Below are 9,930 nucleotides of genomic sequence, written 5' to 3' on the forward strand. Positions count from 1 at the left end.
GGCTCTACCTGTGTATGTGTAAACTGCACATAAATGCAGTACTCATATCACTGCACTGCATTCTATGTACATATTGCCAGCACATACAGTAAAAATACTAACTACATTTCATCTGTAAATAATACCACCTCTTGCACTTCTGGGTTAGGTGCTAATTGTATTTCATTGTCTTTGTACTTATACTATTTGTACTATGCTTAATGTGGCTGATCACAATGTGACTATAGCAACCTTTGTAAGCTGCGCTATGATAATGAATGAAGGAGTGCAGCTGGAGTTAGTCTCTAGGATCCTTCGAATTCTATCTAGGATCGAGTCCTCTGTTCAGAGAATTTTCAAGGATGCAGTTGGAGTATCATCTGCGTTCTTAAAGCAACCATGATCCTATGCACACGTACCAGAGCCTTTATAAAAATAAAAAAAAGCGTAGTGGAATTTGAAGGCCGTACCTTTTCAATGACGCACACCTGCACAGTCACTAGACTGCTCCATTGTTTGTTCTCCGAATGCAGGGAAGGAGTCTTGCCTAGCCTTTGAAGGAAGCCTCCTTGACTTGGAGAAACACCCACAAGTGTCATTTTCTACAGTTTCTTTACAATTACTGGGATAAACAGACGCATAACTATCTCGGTAGAGATCCTTTCCATGTTGTCAGACACGTATGAAAACATTTACAAGCCTGTTAGTGGCTAAAACAAACAATTAACTTTGCATTCTTGTTCCATAGGATTCCTTTGTAGAGCCATTTTACGGTTGCTAGAATTACCGCTCTAACTGAATACTGGACCGATTTCGATCGTTTTCGTCCCTGGTAAAAATTTTGACCGAAACAGATCTATAAATAGTGCCCAGGTTGAAAAATCCCAAGGTTTTCCTTTAACATTAAAATGAGGGTTTCAGTTACACAGTGTGGACAATATCACAGCATTTAAAAAATGTAAATATAATGCCCATTAAAACGGAAAACATTCTCATCAGCATGTAACTTGGGCGTGGATATGAAATGTATGTACCGGTATATCATTTTTACCTACACTGGCTTTTCCTGGGTTTTACCAAGGTGATGCGTTCTTTTAGTTGCATCAGAAGTTAAGCTTCATTTTACTGTCGTCAGTCTGAGGTTACCCAATGGTTTTTGGGGAAGTTCACTTTAAACTCTAATTTGTTTCCTTGTTTCGATGGTTTAATTCCCTTCCATTCTATTATTTATATTTATGGTTTCATCTATCAGTTTATTTTTCTCTTATTCTTCTCTTATACTTTCATTTTATTGTTTTTATATGTCCTATGTTTTTATTATGTATTTTAATCATGTTTAGGATACAAGGGAGTAGCCAAAAATCCAAAAGAGAACAGGCCAGTATTCAGATCTAAAAAAAAAACAGAACAGGCAAGGTCAGGCAGGCAGAGGTCAAAAAACAGGTACAAAGAAATCTAAGGCAACCGCACAAAGGGGCAGACAAGGTCGTAAATCCAAGAGCAGGCAAAAATGCAGTAATGCAGAGAGAACCTTTTCATGAGCACCTGTGCCAGGCTTTGGCCCTCAGAAGAGATGGTCTAGCAATGAGTTGAGTCCTTGACAGAGTAGTGGCTGGGGAAGTGATTGGCATGAGTGCAGGCTAGAGAGGCATGTGTTAGGCCACCCATTAGTCAGCCAGGACCCAGGAAACACAGGATCCAAGGTGGAGCAGAGAAGAAGGCAGCAGATACTAGACATAACTCAGGGGGTCAGGCGTTACAGAGTTACAGGCTTAGTTTTTAAGCCAGTCAACAACAGCTTTTTTGGTGCAAAGAAGTTTGTTTGCCAAGTGTGGCCGATCAGTGTAGGGTTTTGGTTGCTGTGATCATTGATCGCGGTCATTCGCATTTGCAGCTTGGGTGATTGGCTCTTCTCTGCGATCATTTTCGAACTTGTTGGGATGAAGTAGCTGGCATAGCATTGGACACCCAGTGAATGGGAGTGGTAATCTGTCACTCTCTCCAGGTCTATGTAATACCTCCATGGACAGAAATTACATGACAGGGCACAGGGGCGTAAAAATGGACGAGGATGTGGAGGTAATGAGCAGGGTCATCACATTATTCACAGACACAGACACACAGACACATGCATTTGGTTCTCCAGTCCATCCTTATGCATTAGTTGAGGACGATCCCTTCCTTAATAGCATATTTCACATCTTTCAGGAGGCTGGCCTAGCTATGTCCAAACAGTGGAGCAGAACTGGCGATTTATCCCTTATTGCTCCTCTTTTGTTGGAAAACTGTCAGTTTCTTTAATACTTGCCACTGTAAGTTCCTTTCTTTTTTCTTTATATTTCATAGATTATCCTGTAATATTTTTTAATGCAGTTGTAAGACCTCAGTTCTCTTAAAAGGTTGTGTAATTTTTAATCAGACAGGAGATAAAGGGTCGGCTTTCTTAATCGTTGCTGTCAGCCTTGTAGCTGTCAGCCCTGTGCTCCCAGTGCTTGACCTCTATGCTGTGTGCAGAGAATTAAAATGTGTTATGTGCAGTAAGCATTGACTCAATCTTCAGATATAAACCATAAATCCATATTTATATTCATGGTCAAGGCAACAAGGTTATCACTGGTTCAACTGCAGACTTCATAAGCAGAAATGTGTGTTGAAAGACGAAATCATTTATTTAAAGTTTATTGTCAGGTGAATTTTAAGTTAAATGATTCCATGTTAAATGTAACTTTACAACATATGCTAAGGAGCCATTAATGCCTGTATATCGCAGTGGTGAGTTACATTGATGAGTTCCTGGTTCTACGGATTGTGGGTAAACGCCACTTTCTTGTTCTCATGTTTTAATCGAACTTTTAAGTCTGGCTTCTCAATATGTGTGCATGGTAGAACGGTTTATGAGCCTGTGTAGGTGATTTTCAGTGTATGGTCAGGATTACTATTATGGAGAAGCCCATGGGCAAAATCTAAGGGAGATTTTTTGACATACAGGATTTGTTTTCCTGTGTGCTCCAAGTGAATTTGATTACTATGTCAAGAAGTATTGATCAGCACACTTGAAGGAGTCATAGAGTTGGGCACCCAGTGCTTATCTGTGTTGTTTGTCTGCATCTTCCCTGCTGTGGAAGGCAGTGGATGGATTTTATGGATTTTAAACTGCCACTCCTATCCTCCATCCTTTGAAGGGAATTACACTTAAGAGAAGTAGATACCTACACATAAATTGTGAGAAATATTGTATTTGTTTGCAAGGCACATGTCCAAGAGGACTTGCATACAGTTGTATATATGGTCAGTAGTTGTAGGCCAAAACTTAACTCCTACCCTCATGAATACTGTATTGTTCATAATCATCTGCTGGATGGTGTGTGGCGTCATCATTCACGATATAAATGACACAATATCTTGACAGCTATGTGCAGCCTATAATATCACTATTGCTCAGCTAGATATGGAGGAGGAAGGAGCAGGAACCTGCACAGGTCCAAATACAGGTGCACTAGTGACTGTTACTGTGCGACTGTGAAGTAAATTAGAGCACAGTACATCAATGCATTTGATTAGGTTAGACCAATGACCTTATATACAGTCAACATATACATATATACATATGCATCGACTCTATATTCAGGCCATGGGTTGGACTACTTAATTCAAATGACTTATTGTTGCATCTCTAGAAATAAAATGAATGGCAAGTGTGTTGGCACCACATATGTATTTGCCTATGTTAACATTGAACTATTTAGTCTTCATTTAATGAATACACAAACATGGGGGGGGGGGGACCGTAGATAATTACGTTCATTGTTTTACATGTTATCCTTACAAAAACGATACAAATGAATTAATGATTCATTGAGTGATACACATTTTGTGTCTGTTCTAATTTGGCATATCAAATTGGGGCCACTTGATAGTGGGCTGCTTTTTGTTGCCAGTCCGCATCTCTGGGAAAGCATAGCAGCCCAAGTCAGGCAATGTCTCTCTGGAAACATTCACACGGATAGCAGCATTCATAAATATTGCAAGCAATTACTAAACAAAACATTTAGATATATATCTATCAATATATCTATTAATTATGTATTACAATTTTGTTATAAGATTTACTGAGGGTTGTGATGAGAAGTCTTAAATGTAATGTTTAAAATGAAATCTCACATAATTAGACAATGCAGTGAAGTGGTGAGATACAATGTCAAATTAACAAGGTATCTTGAAAAAGATGGACAAAATTGCAGCATTTCAAACTTAAGTCAATAAAGTATGTTGTAAAAATAATAGTACTATAGCCTGAAATGGAACATAATCATTCGTTTTTTAATGCATTTAGTCATATATTTGTTTTTTGCACTTTATTTTTACAGTTTTCTCTGAGAAATTTGGCGCGTCAAATACAATTGTATCTATAAATCAACATGTATCTATAAATCAACATGTATACAGTGCATGCATCCCAAGAGTCTGCATGCAGTTGGTGTTTTAGTTGTGGAAACATTTTGTATGTTCTGAAATTAACTCATTTATTTAATTTTTTTTTTTGCAGATGGTTGGTATTCTCTTGTCCCTGAGACTCTTGGTCTACATCTGTAAACAATCATGTGTTCATTCAGACTGTTGCAGAGCAGTGAGGGATTTAAATCATGAAGTAAGTCTACCAAGATGTTCTGAAACTCTGTTCTTTTGTTACCTACTGTTTTATTAATAAGTTCTTATCTCGAATTTTTTGAGTGAATTCATTGTTAAATCAAATTTGCACTTGTTGAATCAAGATTGCACAAATCACCAACATTGGCCTAACTAGCTATAAAAGGAAAATCCAGGAAATGCTGAGAGATTCAAATGTTTAATTTGTTTAGTATTTGCTGTTTATATAGATATATGGCTGGCTTATTGTGTACATTTTCTGTAAACATGCAATTGTCTTTGTGAAGGGAAAATGAATTTGGTTAAAAAAACTTTCTTCTGGAAGACTGCTTGACTGTGATTGGTTTGTGGAAGAAGTCTGGATATTGTGGATTGTTGGACTGCTGAAAAGCAGTGCCGTATTTTAATGTTATTCACTGCCACAAGAATAAGGGGGGGATTAAGTGTGGGCCCCTAATTATTTTGGCTTTAGTTCTGGATTAACCCTCTGTACTGTCGACTTCAATTCACACTCACCATTTGATGAAATGTGAACTGACATAAATTCCGTGGCTCACTTTCAATCCGATTATGCAGTTAATTCACCCCGATTCTAACCCAGGCAAAGGACGCTGGCAGTTCCCTTTTCTGCCACTCCTTCGAACAACTGAAAGCCCCTCCCCAGAACACAGGCACCCACGCTACCCCTTCACAGACCCACGCTATACCCTTCACCCCGCATGAATGGGCCCTATTGACGAAGGTGACGCTCACGGTGCACCGTCTCAACCTAAATATTGTTTTATGACTAGCAAATAGGTGGCTCCGCTCTGAAAGAACGCCCGCATCCCCCTGGCCACTGGAATTCGCATCGCTCCCAGGGCATGGAGAGAATGGGCCGCTGCCACAATGCTACAATGACTGGTCTTGTGTTCCACTCATTTAAAATTATATAATTGGAGCGGTAACAAGAGGGACATCTAAGCGGGGAGAAATGGTGAGAGAGCTTTGCGGACTTAAAATGCATTTAGCTGTAATGTGTGTCAGCTTCTAGCACACAATAGCAGTTCAGTGGGATAAAGTGTTCACCAACTGACAAGTGTCCTTTTTTTTCACACAAGGGACCATTTGTCAGAAATACTCTGTGCGTTGTTTATTGAAGTTTTTTTGTTTGTTATGTGATCTCTGTTATTTTATAATCATTTAGATGTTATTTTTTTCCCAGCTTTAACAATAAATGAACAAATGTGTTGTTTCATTTCAGAAAAAAGGTTTCAAAGTGAGGTGAACATGCATAATGTGAAATTACAGTTAAGACTTTCACTTATTTGCATTCACATACTTTCAGAGTTCATTCAAAGTTTCATTATTTAAACTTTTAATGATGTTCTGAATCTGTTAGACCGTATAGAGGCACACAAACACCCATAATCAGGAGGGAATATGTTTTTACTTCTGAAAAGATACAAAAGAATTGGTGAAGGTTACAGTTTGTGTTTATAAATGACATTTAGGGTATTTAATTGGTCCTAGGGTATTGTATTGATACCCTAAAATACATAAATCAATATTTATCAGTGAAAAACTTGTCATGGCCACTATCATAAGACATGTTTAGCTCTGTATAAATAGAACAAAATGTGTTTGAACAGCAGACACCAGAGGGCAGTGTGGACCCTACATGCGTGTGAGACACCCAGTATCACAGATACACACACAGTGCCACAGACACACACAGTGGATTTGAAGGAAAGGAACACAATAATGGAACACAGTCAGGTCTATGCTCTCACTTTCAGATACTTAAAAAAAAAAAATAGTCAAATTTGTCACCATAATTTACTTTACAACTGGACATGTTCTAACTCAGATTGGTGAATGCAAAACATTTATTTGGAATCAAATGTACAGAAACAAACACACAAGAGCTGCAGAGCCATCCCATCTGTCCAAAGCTATGTCCACATTCTGAATCAAATAGATCTACTGTATGTGTGTACAGAGGAACTAGTCACCTAAATGGGTCATCTGGAGGACACCTGCTGTCCTATTCCAGAGGAGTCAGGACTGTTTGGACACACTTAGTAAATACACGTCTGTCACACATGACCTTCAGTAGACTGAGTAGCTTGGAGAGATCCACCACATCCAATTAAATAAAAAATCCCTCCCTTACTTCTGCTTAGCATGTCTATTTAAATGCATGTATAGATAGGCCTTGAAGGATTCATGTATGTATGCATAGAGTGAGACTACACCATTAATGATTATCAGTGATTGAGATAACCAAGCATAGTATCAGCACAGTATATGAGACCGCTGTAGTCAAAGGAGGGGTTCACTCCACCAGTCGTTGCATCTCCATTGTGTTTGCATTTATGAGTGGTCTAAGCTTTCAACATTACAGCTTAATGATTCGAAGAGCCATCTGATGTGTCACTTCTTAGATACAATATTGCTTCTCTCAGCAGCAGAAGAAACAATGTTTCAGTCTGTCAATGGACCCATCCTGGTTCTTCATTTGAACCAGAGAGCTGACATACACACACAAAGTCCCTCTCTCTGCATGACCCAGCCAGGCTAGATGAGAGGAGGCGTCGTATCCAAATCCTCTCCATCACTTGCTGGGCTTTGGAATGGAGGCTGAATAGAATCAATAATGCCCAGTTTTCAAGACTGCCGCCCCTGCAGGCTGAGCAGTGGGACAGAGCTTCCTGCATCTGGGGCTGAGGACAACAACAGCCACTGCTGATTACTTTCTGCCTCTTTTTCTTGTGGTTCTGGTGGATAAGTGTGTCGCTGCCGTCATCTAGTACTTTTAAGAGAGCTCGCCACCGAGCTGAAATAATCTTGGTGTGAATGCATGTGACAGCACTCGCACTTTTTGTCATGCTTGAGACCCAAACAACTCTGCTATATGTCGGCTATAAATATACAGTGTAATTAAAAACAAACTTCCACGTTGATAAAGCTTGCTAGGTATAGGCTAGTAGTAGTAGTAGTCACCAGATAGGCATCAACACTAGTAAAAAAAAAAAACACAAGCACTGGGACAGGGGTATGTTGTAGAGCTGAAGATGCAAAACCTGAAATGACGGATGGGACAGAAGAAGAGGAAGCGGCTCGTGCACCGAGAGGGAGCAGAGCAGAGTGCACTCGTCAGGAGTCATCTCACCGTGACACCCAAAATCACCAGGCCCAGAATCATCAGGGAGCAAGGTTAGATGCCAAATGATTATCTGGTCAGCAGGTGACTGACTGACTGACTGACAGGTACACTAGGGCAAGAGGGGCAGTCAAACATGAAAGTTCCAATTGCTAGTCTGGAATCAAGGAAAACATATCTACACTTTGTACTACTGCCAGCTTTAAAAAAAAGCAAATGTCCTTTCCGCAAGCTTTTGTAATAATTGCATTCACTTTTAATCATTAGCATTGATGACTTGCATAATGTCAGAAAAGGAAAAGGGAAAACTCGATGACCCCCTCCGTGTCTCGGTGTTGGAAAGAAACCCTCACAAGCTGGGCCATGCTTCTTAGAACTGCTGGCCTCCAACTCCCCCGTCTCAAAAGGAAAATGTCAGAACATTGTTCCTATCAGTGGGCATGAACTGCAGCAAACAGCGGGGGCGGCCAATGACAGTTCAGCTTCTGACAGTCATGCTGCTTTGGTGTCAGTTATTGATCGCCGTACAGAATGGCCATGGCCAACGGGGCCAACCGGTTAGCCGATTCGGTTAAGCTGTATTTTCTGACGCGTCTGAGTGGGGGTCGTGTGAATCACTGGATCACAGTGTGAGAGCAAGCAATGTTTTTTTTTTTTACAGTGACAGCTCCACAAATTGATAAAGTTTGCTTAGAGTCTTCATTGTATGCTGAATCGCTGTGTGTAAAACACAATGTTCCCCCACTGATTAAGTTGGTTGTGGTGAGGGTTCATTTCTGTACTTCTCATCATAGAGGAAATGGATTTCCGTAGACAGCTGTGTTTCAGTCAAAGCCAGACAGCCAGACAAGGCAGTAAAATGGCATTAGAAAGCTTTCCTGTGATACAACAAGGATGTTCTTACATGGCTCTTTTGGTCGGTGACCTTGACAGAACTAACACAAGTGTCCTAAACATTAAAACAAGCACTGTCAGACAGCTGGCTCTATACCGACATGCAGTTTGTTCCACAGTTCATGCTGGTGTTTCGCTGTCCAACAGAGAGTTTCCTCTATTATTTTCAGGGGTAAAACACACAAACATTCATATTGGGTGTAGATGTGTTTGATTATATACAGAAAGATCCTAAATAAATATACCGTTATCCAGAATAAAACAACTTGTCGAGTTATAATATCATTAAGTCAATAGTTTTACCCAGTCTTGCAAGTCAGTGTTTTTGCACAACCAATGATGTAGCATGTATATGAAAACACTGGACACAGTGAGGTATGCTCTTGATTTGTATATTCTGTTGACCATTTTTCATACGTCTTCAATTACATTTGTACCTCTTAATCCACCTAAACTTGCCAGAAACAAGCTGAAGACTATTGTGATAAGGTGTTGTGTAATCAATCACTGTTTTGTATAGTTTATAGTGATTTGTTTTTACAGGTTTTTTTTATACAACCCCAAATCAGAAAAAGTTTTGACGGTATGTTAAATTAAAATTGAAACTGAAAACAGTGATTTGAAAATTCTCTTTGACCTGTATTACATTGAAAACAATACAACAGAACATTATTTGATGTTTGACCTCATGAATTTTATTGTTTTTTCAAAATAAACACTTAATTCAATTTTGATTCTTGAATCTCTCTCTGAACATATTTCAAAAAAAGTTGGGACAGTAAAGCATTCATCACTTTGTAATGTTGCCATTCCTTTTCACAACACTTAAAAAGACGTTTTGGGACTGAAGTCACCAAGTGAAGAAGCGTTTCAGGTGTAACTTTGTTCCATTCTCCCTGCAAACAAGTTTTAAGGTGTGCAACGGTATGGGGTCTTCGTTGTCGCATTTTGCGTTTCAAAATGGGTCACACATTCTCTATTGGGGACAAGTCAGGACTGCAGGCAGGCCAGTCCAGCACTCGCACACCCTTCTTCCTCAGCCATGCCTTTGAAAAGTGTGCAGAATGTGGTTTTGCATTGTCTTTTTGAAATATGCATGGGCTTCCCTGGAAAGGATGTCGTCTTGAAGGCAGCATATGTTGCTCCAAAATCTCTATGCACTTTTCGGCATTAATGATGCTATCACCAAGGGCACTGACACAACCCCATACCATGACAGACCCTGGCTTTTGGACTTGTTGCTGGTAACAGTCTGGATGGTCCTT

Source organism: Clupea harengus, chromosome 3 (assembly GCF_900700415.2).
Source record: "Clupea harengus chromosome 3, Ch_v2.0.2, whole genome shotgun sequence".
NCBI classification, from domain to species: Eukaryota; Metazoa; Chordata; class Actinopteri; order Clupeiformes; family Clupeidae; genus Clupea; species Clupea harengus.